Source organism: Lactuca sativa, chromosome 4 (genome assembly GCF_002870075.4).
Source record: "Lactuca sativa cultivar Salinas chromosome 4, Lsat_Salinas_v11, whole genome shotgun sequence".
Lineage (NCBI taxonomy): Eukaryota > Viridiplantae > Streptophyta > Magnoliopsida > Asterales > Asteraceae > Lactuca > Lactuca sativa.
In genome coordinates, this window is record NC_056626.2 from 57,755,606 (window position 1) to 57,763,679 (window position 8,074).

Here is an 8,074-nt window from a genome sequence, read left to right on the forward strand (position 1 = left end):
AAGTCAATAAGTATTGATTTCTAGAAGTCCAGCTGATTTCTGAATACATGTCAATGCTAGTGGGAGCATAGGTGTTATGCTTGTAAGATAATAATTATTATGCTAGTGGGAGCATAATTATTATGGAAAGTGTTGCAAGTTAGCAATGTTAATTATAGAAAAAAAAATAGGTTTCAAATCGCAAAGTTGCAGGTTTTGAAAAGTTGTTTTGCTATAATTAAGGGAGAGGAAATTATACTTCGTTTCAAAATCTAAAAGCTTAGGTTGAATTTTTAATCAAATTTAGTCAAATATATATGAATGTTATGTTGGAATGGTTTAACATAAGAAAATTATATATATGGAAATGTTAACTGCGTTCTCAAAATTGGATTATGATTACGACATGCCTCTTCATAATTCGAATTATGAGACCATGGCAAATAGAAATATTGTAGCAAAAGACTAGTCAAGTATCATGTCTTAATGAATCGTGTCCAATATGCTTCGGGTATAGGATTGATTACATGTGCTATAATATTCATCCGTTCTAAATTTTCCAAATGCCTAGGGCATTAAGAGGGAAAAAGGACTAGAACCGGATACGACTAAGGTGGTTAACCACTGTTAAGGACAATCTAAGGTTCGCCAAATCTGTGTTTCCATAAGTGGAAGTAATTCTTTAAATCTGTGTAGGATTAGGAAAGTTAATGCAAGAAGGATGTTCAAAGGAATGTACTTTGAATATGAGACTTCATTTCCATGGAATTGCTCTCCATTGGAATACTTTGTAATGTTTGTTGCCAAGTCTCTGTGCACTACTAGAAAAACAGCATTTTACGACGCTCATTGTGTGTCGTAAAAGGCTCAGACGACGCGCAAATGCGCATCAAGGAAGGCCCTGTCATAAAGAAAGACGATGCACTTTTGCGCGTCGTCTATAGACGACGCGCATTTACGACGCTCATTTACGACGCGCAATTACGACGCGCGTTTACGACACGCAATGCGTATCAAGGAAGGCCCTGTCATAAAGGAAGACGACACGCATTCGTGTGTCGTAACCTTACGACGCACATGTTAATGACACACAATGCGTATCAAGAAATCCCCTGTCAAGAAAGGTCATGTCATAAATGAAGATGACACACATTTTTGCGTATCATAATTTTAAATGTTTAAAAAAAATATTTATAGATTTACTAATTTTCAAATTAAATAATACATTAAAAATCTCATAATACAAAATAAAATACCATAAATAACAAACATAATTCATTTCACTAATATGTGAAATACAAATAATTATTCCAAAAGTGAGTAAATGTTATAAAAAAAAATGACGCGCAATGACGTGTCGTAAAATCTGCATAAACACGGTAATCCTACATAATAATCATGTCAGTTGTACAATATCAATATCAACTAATTAATAATACACATGGTATGTACGAGAGTGGAATCAAAATGATCTACCAATAAGAGTTTTGTACTACCTTGAATCAAATTATTTTTGGTGGCCTCAAGGACAGCTTCCAAAGGATACTCCTTGCCTGTGCCATCTTCGTTTTGAATTTACAGGAGTGTCTAGATGCTCAAATCATAAAAGAAAACCAATGAGTGTCATGCAAAGTATTTAAATTAAATTAATTGGCCAAAGCTAGCTTAATTACCTCTTGTTCGCCAATGCCAAGGTCAAGAAACTCCAAATCGGCAATAGGGACACCAAGTTCATTGAAGTTTGAAATTGTAGCTATTGATTGAGAAGTTGTTACTTTTAGATCATCAGAAAATATAAATGTTGCTTGTTCTTTAAGGAATCTACCTAGGATTATGTAAATATTACAAAAAGACGAGATCCTCATATACAAGCAACTTATAAAGTTATAATATGCACTGAGTAAACTGAAGATTATTTAGTAATGAGCTAATTTCAGTTTATCAAAAATAGAAAGTCCTTCATATGCTTCTTCGGCTAGAACCTTATTTAGATACAACAAGTGTGGTCAATATGTTGATTTTATGGACATAAAATATTGATTAAAAGTACTTAAAAACTTACCATGGGTAATTTTAAAGGAGAAAAGTTCCCCTTTTTCTACTCCCTACATAAAAACTTAATTGGTAAAATATCGAATGTGACATAAACCCTTAAATCAAAATGCACAGCTGAAAAAAAATCCACCTAAAGGATGAGAAGGTGTGAGAGCATATGCAAGACAATGAGTAGAGTCACTCTGGATTACCACTTGAACTTCTCTAAATTATTTGCAATATATTTTAGTTAAAAATCAACAAAGACTAATAGTAACTACACAAACTTGGAAAATATATTACTTAAAAGTTAACATACAATAAATACATCTTACTAGTAGTTTGCCAACAATAACTAAATGATTGAAATGTTCCCAGAATAAACAATACCCTAATCCAATGCATGTCAAACAAATTGCAACTTATTTTGTCCTCAATCTTTCTGAAGCATTTGTATCATGATTCAGAATCTTGTTCAATACGAAACAAGTGTCTTCGTAGAGTCATTACCAACTTATCACAAATTATTGTATTCTGAATCAAATAAGTTTCAACTTGTATCTTACCATTGACAACTTCTCCATCTATGAACTAACTATTTCCTTCTTTAAGACACCCCAAATATTGTAGCACCTCATATGCACGAGATATGCCTCTTCCAAACTCAATCTCCAGCTCTGCCTTTTTCATAGCAGGTGCTAGCTTATTCTTTACCACCTTCACACATATACCAAGACCAGTAACCTGAAAATAGACAAATTTCCTTTTATTATTATCATTATCATTATAATAAAACAATTATTATTATTTTAAACCTTTTCCTGTGGCTTGAGAATCCTTTTCTAGCAATTCTCATTCGTACAGCTGAATAAAATGGCAAGGAGTTTCCACCACATGTCACCTCATTTACTTTAAGTCCCTATTGTCGTGATCTCAACTTTGATCTCACCTGAAAACAAGAGTAACAATTGGCTATGACATATTTAAAACTATTTAAACTAATTTTATAACTATATATAATATACTAACCTGATTTATAAATATAATAAGAGTATCTAAACGACATAAAGAATAATGAATCTTGCGAAGTGCTCGTGTCATTATTCATGATTGTGTCTCAATGATATTGTCACTTATTACACCTGTAATTTCACGTTGTGGGATGAGTGCAACAACCTATAAAAATAAAGTCAATGAATTAGAAAACCAAGACAAAATTGGACAAAAGATTTGTAAGGGTGAGTTTGATGAAGAAGAGAAGAGGGCATTCATGTCTTTTGCAAAGATTTTTCCTTACATTGTCGATAACGATCACATCAACTGCTCCACTCTGTGTGAAAGTGTCAACAATACTCAGCAAATTTTCAGTAGAATTTGGATGAGAAGACTTTTGGTATTTACACCAACTGTTTCGAGCAGCAGTGGGTCCAGTGCATTCTCCACATCCAAGTAAGCACAATAACCTACCAAAAATAACTTCTAATCAGCATGAAATGTGAAACACCTCTAAGATTGTTGATGCCACTACAGAAACCATTCAGAAACAAATATATGGCCTTGAGACTTTCCACATGCATTATGCACTGGCTACAACAGCTTGGCCTTGTAATGAGGGTTTAGGTGATTTTGAGGACTGTATTTAACTCCATGGAATGTACTTAAAGTTTATCTTTAAAGCACTCTTCAGGTATAATTTTCAAACTCTTGTTACACATTAAGCTCACACACACTTTTTTTTTGGTTAAAAAATTTGTTACATGTGTGGGTAATATAATGTAATTAAGGTCGGAACCATTCAATAAATTGTTGGAAATGGATCGGATGCCACAACTCTTTTATTGTGGGGAAAAACATCTCTTTTTTCCAATATTTTCCCATCTTTGTAGTTGGATTCTCTTGTGCTTTAGGTATGCACTTTTATACTTTTGTTTTCTCTCATATCTGTTAAAGCTACATTTTGCTTGTTATTCACTCTGTAAGGTCACTTACAAAGCATATGGATAGGACACGTACAAGTGCCTTGTATATATATATATATATATATATATATATATATATATATATATATATATATATATATATATATATCGTATTTGTACTACATGAGTATTTTTTTTGGCTACTTGTACCCTAAATGCTAAACAACCTTATAACTGTGTTTGAGATAGAACATGTCTGTCATTTGCATATGAATGAACTATTTAGTCCCTGTGAGTTGTATATGGTGGCAAACTGGCAACAATAGGCATCCAATTAATAATATCATTTTGTGTTTATTTCTTTAGGAAAACTTTACTGTGAGCAAAAACTTTGGGATTTAGCTGAAAGGGAACTATAAATTGCCAAGCATGTTGGCTGATAGCTGCAGTCTCATTTGTTGCTTGTAGTGCAGATTGTTTTTGGAGGTTATGGTTGAACAGCAACTTGGTGATCTATTCCAAAGCCGTTTCTATAGCACTTCCGGTGATGAACTGTTGGGCAGAATGGGATTATCAAAGGCCGAAACTCTGTATAGGTCTGCTACAAATAAGCTAGAAGTTTCTGAACGGAAAAACTGTGTTAGTGCTTCTGTGGAAGCAAGTGGAAGGAACACAATGTTCTGTGATGCTTTTTTGATAGGTGGGAATTCTGGCTATAGTTCATCTAACTATTTCTCCCAAATTAGTGGGCAAGTAACCAGGAAGCGTAAGAAAATCATGAAGGATTTAACAGAGCAACGGATAACTTCCAGAATGATTACCAGATCCTGTAAACAAAGGATTGAATATGCTCAAAATGAGGTTAAGGGGAAGTGTCCTCAAAAGGTTGACTGCATTGCTACTGGTGAATGTGAGGTTGTTTGAGTTTCTTATGAAGTGAAGTGTTGGCATTGTTTATATGTGGAATTAAAGAACATTGGAACACACCTCTAAGATTTTGAGCTTCCTTGATTACATTCAAAGCAGGTTTTGTCTTGCCTGATACCTCTTGTCCATAAACCTCAACAATTCTTCCTTGTAATGTACAGTTTTGTTGTTATTATTCTAGGGTTCACAATGATTAATTATATAAGAAAATACTAATTACCTTTGGTAGTCCTCTAATTCCAAGAGCAAGATCAAGCTTCAAGGGGCCTGTGGATACTATAGGTTTCACTCTTGTGCGAAAAAATCGCTGCAAGAACAACATAGATTCCCCATCAAAATCACTTGTATGTTCTGATAGGTTTGAATGAAGAGCTGTATGCTTTTCTGCAGATTTAATATCATAATGAAGTTTATCATCATCTAGGTCTGAAGCTTTCAACTGCAAGAATATAATAGTAAATGACAAGAAAATTTAGACCAAGATGAGATTATAACTGACATGGACAGGTTTATGCACCCTCATATATCACAACTTCATAATGACCCTCCATGGGATTTGGCAGGAATTGGAATCTAATTCCGCATGGCAACTACAGATTATTACAGAGTTAATCTAATAAACTTGAGATGTAAGTTAATGTAACTGTATCATCCCTACCAACTATGGTGATATAGAAGGTTTTAAATAATTTATGGACGTTAATGATGATATAGAAGGTTTTAAATTAAAGGTTGAAAACTTTTATGAAAAATTTCCATAAAACAATTTAATTAAAGAAATGAAAAAAAGGTAGAGAATTTTGATTACTTTGCATCTTGAACAGACTGAGGACAGAGCACCGCGCCATATTTGACAAGCTCACTAAGACAGAAGGCCCATCTGTTCTTATCAGGGCTTTCAAAAAGTATAACCTGTAGTGTTGCATCAGGAGACACCACATCAGATTCTCTTCTCAGATCAAAAGGACGCCCTGAATCCCAATAGCAGCACTGAACAATTAGTAACCTTCCTTATTCAATCTTTCTTTCACAACATTTACACATGGAGTTGCAACTCCAAAACATGGTAAGACCAAGGGTAAATTTGTCATTACTAGAAGAAGCCTCTTTCAAACCCATGAGACTTATGCTCCCTGCATCCTGCATTGCAAAGTGCAAATTCATATCACAATACATGTTTATGTTAACAATAAATAATAAATGTACTTACCACCAAAGAGTAGTATATTAAGTGTTCTCTTCTGTCAACTATTAGAGGTCTAACAATTTCACCAGTATATTCAATTACCTGCAATATAATAATTGAGATGTTTATTGTTTAAGTCTTCTAACAAATACACAAATGAATGCAAGGATTTGAAATGAAAAGGTGAGGATTTTACCATATCTCATGATTTGTGTGGTTGTTTTTTAAAGGCGAAGATATAACAACTTCACCAGTATATTCAATTACCTGCAATCATGCACTCTGTTTGGACATGTTTCATACAATCAAACACAAAATTTCGCTCTCTATGATTCCCAGAGTATAATGTATGCACTAAAGCTTGTTCCTAAAGGTATGTGAGGGAGTTTGAAACCAAATACATGTGAGCAACATGAAACTAATTCCTTACCAACCTCAATATGTCCACATTTAATTTCAGCCCAACAATTACATCTTGAGCAAATTGAAGCAATTCTTTCTCTTTAGAGGACCCCCGTTTTTTTTCTTTTTAGGTTTTAATTTACTTTCAGGCACCACTTCAGCCCCCTTCCTGTTTGCAAAATATTTTTATTAAGAGATAAATAAGATAACTTTTTTTTTGGAGAAAACTAGTTAGCTGCTCACCCTTCTGGTTTGCCATTTACAAAGTGTGCATTAACAACATCATTTGAATCGAGAACCTAAGAATCCACAAACACATCATCATTGGTTTTTTGTCTCTTTGTCTGTTGTTTCTTTCTTGATTTTCTTTCCTGCATCTCTGATTTATTGATATTTCGTATGGATGCAACTGGAGAAGAGTTTTTATCATCAATCTCAACGAACACCATTTCATCATCGGATTCAAAAAAACTGACACTTCTTTTTGAGTCTTCTACGCCCGCCTTTCACATCTCTTTTCTTCTTCTCCAAATATTCTCCATCATCATCATCATCATCTGCTCATTGAAAAATCAAATTCATCTGAATGAAAAAGAACTTCATGAATCATTTTCTTGAAGTAACAAATGTATGAATTTATAAAACCTCTGTCACTTGAGATAGGAGAAGGTGTAAGAGCTTCAGGTTCATCATCATTGATGAAGCTGCCCTCATATTCATCCTCATCACTAGAATGATCAGATTCCTGTGTCTCAGAATTTGCAATGTCCTCTCCATATGATTCTCTTTGCCATCATAGTAAAGGAAAAAAACATTACCTCGTCTTTCTATAAGGGGTGAAGAAAAAATGCAATGAACAAAGGATACGCATCATCTTGCACAATTGATTGTCGGCTGTGGCCAACATAGTACCCAGTGAGATATACACCCCGTGGTCCAATAACAGAAAAGATTACATCTTCAGCCTCATCAAATTCCAAATCGGTATAGTAGTTGCCCAAATGCAATTGCAGAATTCGAAGCCTGAAGTAGATAGGGCTTCAATGACTTCATGGAAAAGCGACAAAAAGTTGGGGAAAAAACAGCGCATCTGGTGAATTATTAGGGTTTTTTCTATTCTATCCTTTTTGCCCCTTTTTCGATCGATAGAGTTTGCAAGTTGACTAGTGTTCAAAGAGCCATTTGTGGTGGGTGATAGAAGAGAGAGAAAGAGAGAGGTGAGCCAAGGTCGGAAAGTAGGGTAGATGGGAAGAGGAGAGGATGAGGAACATTATATCTCCGGTTGTAAGCATTAGGAGTCGCAGAACCCCAAATGCTAGCTCTGCGACGTTCGTCTTTGGGAGCACGTACACAAGCCCTAGTTGCTGGTCTCCATTTTGTGATCTTCAGGAATGAACACAAGTTTTTAAGAAAAAAATTCTAGAACAATGCAGAGATGGTTTTGTGATTAGGGTTTGCAGAGAGAAGGGAAGAAGAGAACGAAGGGAGATATTGATTGAAGTGTTTTTAAGTTTTTTTACATGAGACACTAATTTAAGGGCGCACAATAATGCATGACGTAAATGCTTAAATTTTTTGAAGAGATGACACTCTTTTAATGTCACTCTCTTTTGCGTAACATAAATCA

At 34.5% G+C, this 8,074-nt stretch overlaps 1 pseudogene; it reads right to left on the bottom strand.

Annotated features, from left to right (window-relative positions):
- Positions 1-2,469: 2,469 nt before the first annotated feature.
- Positions 2,470-6,896, bottom strand: LOC111878597 (DNA repair protein recA homolog 2, mitochondrial-like; annotated as a pseudogene).
- Positions 6,897-8,074: the final 1,178 nt, after the last annotated feature.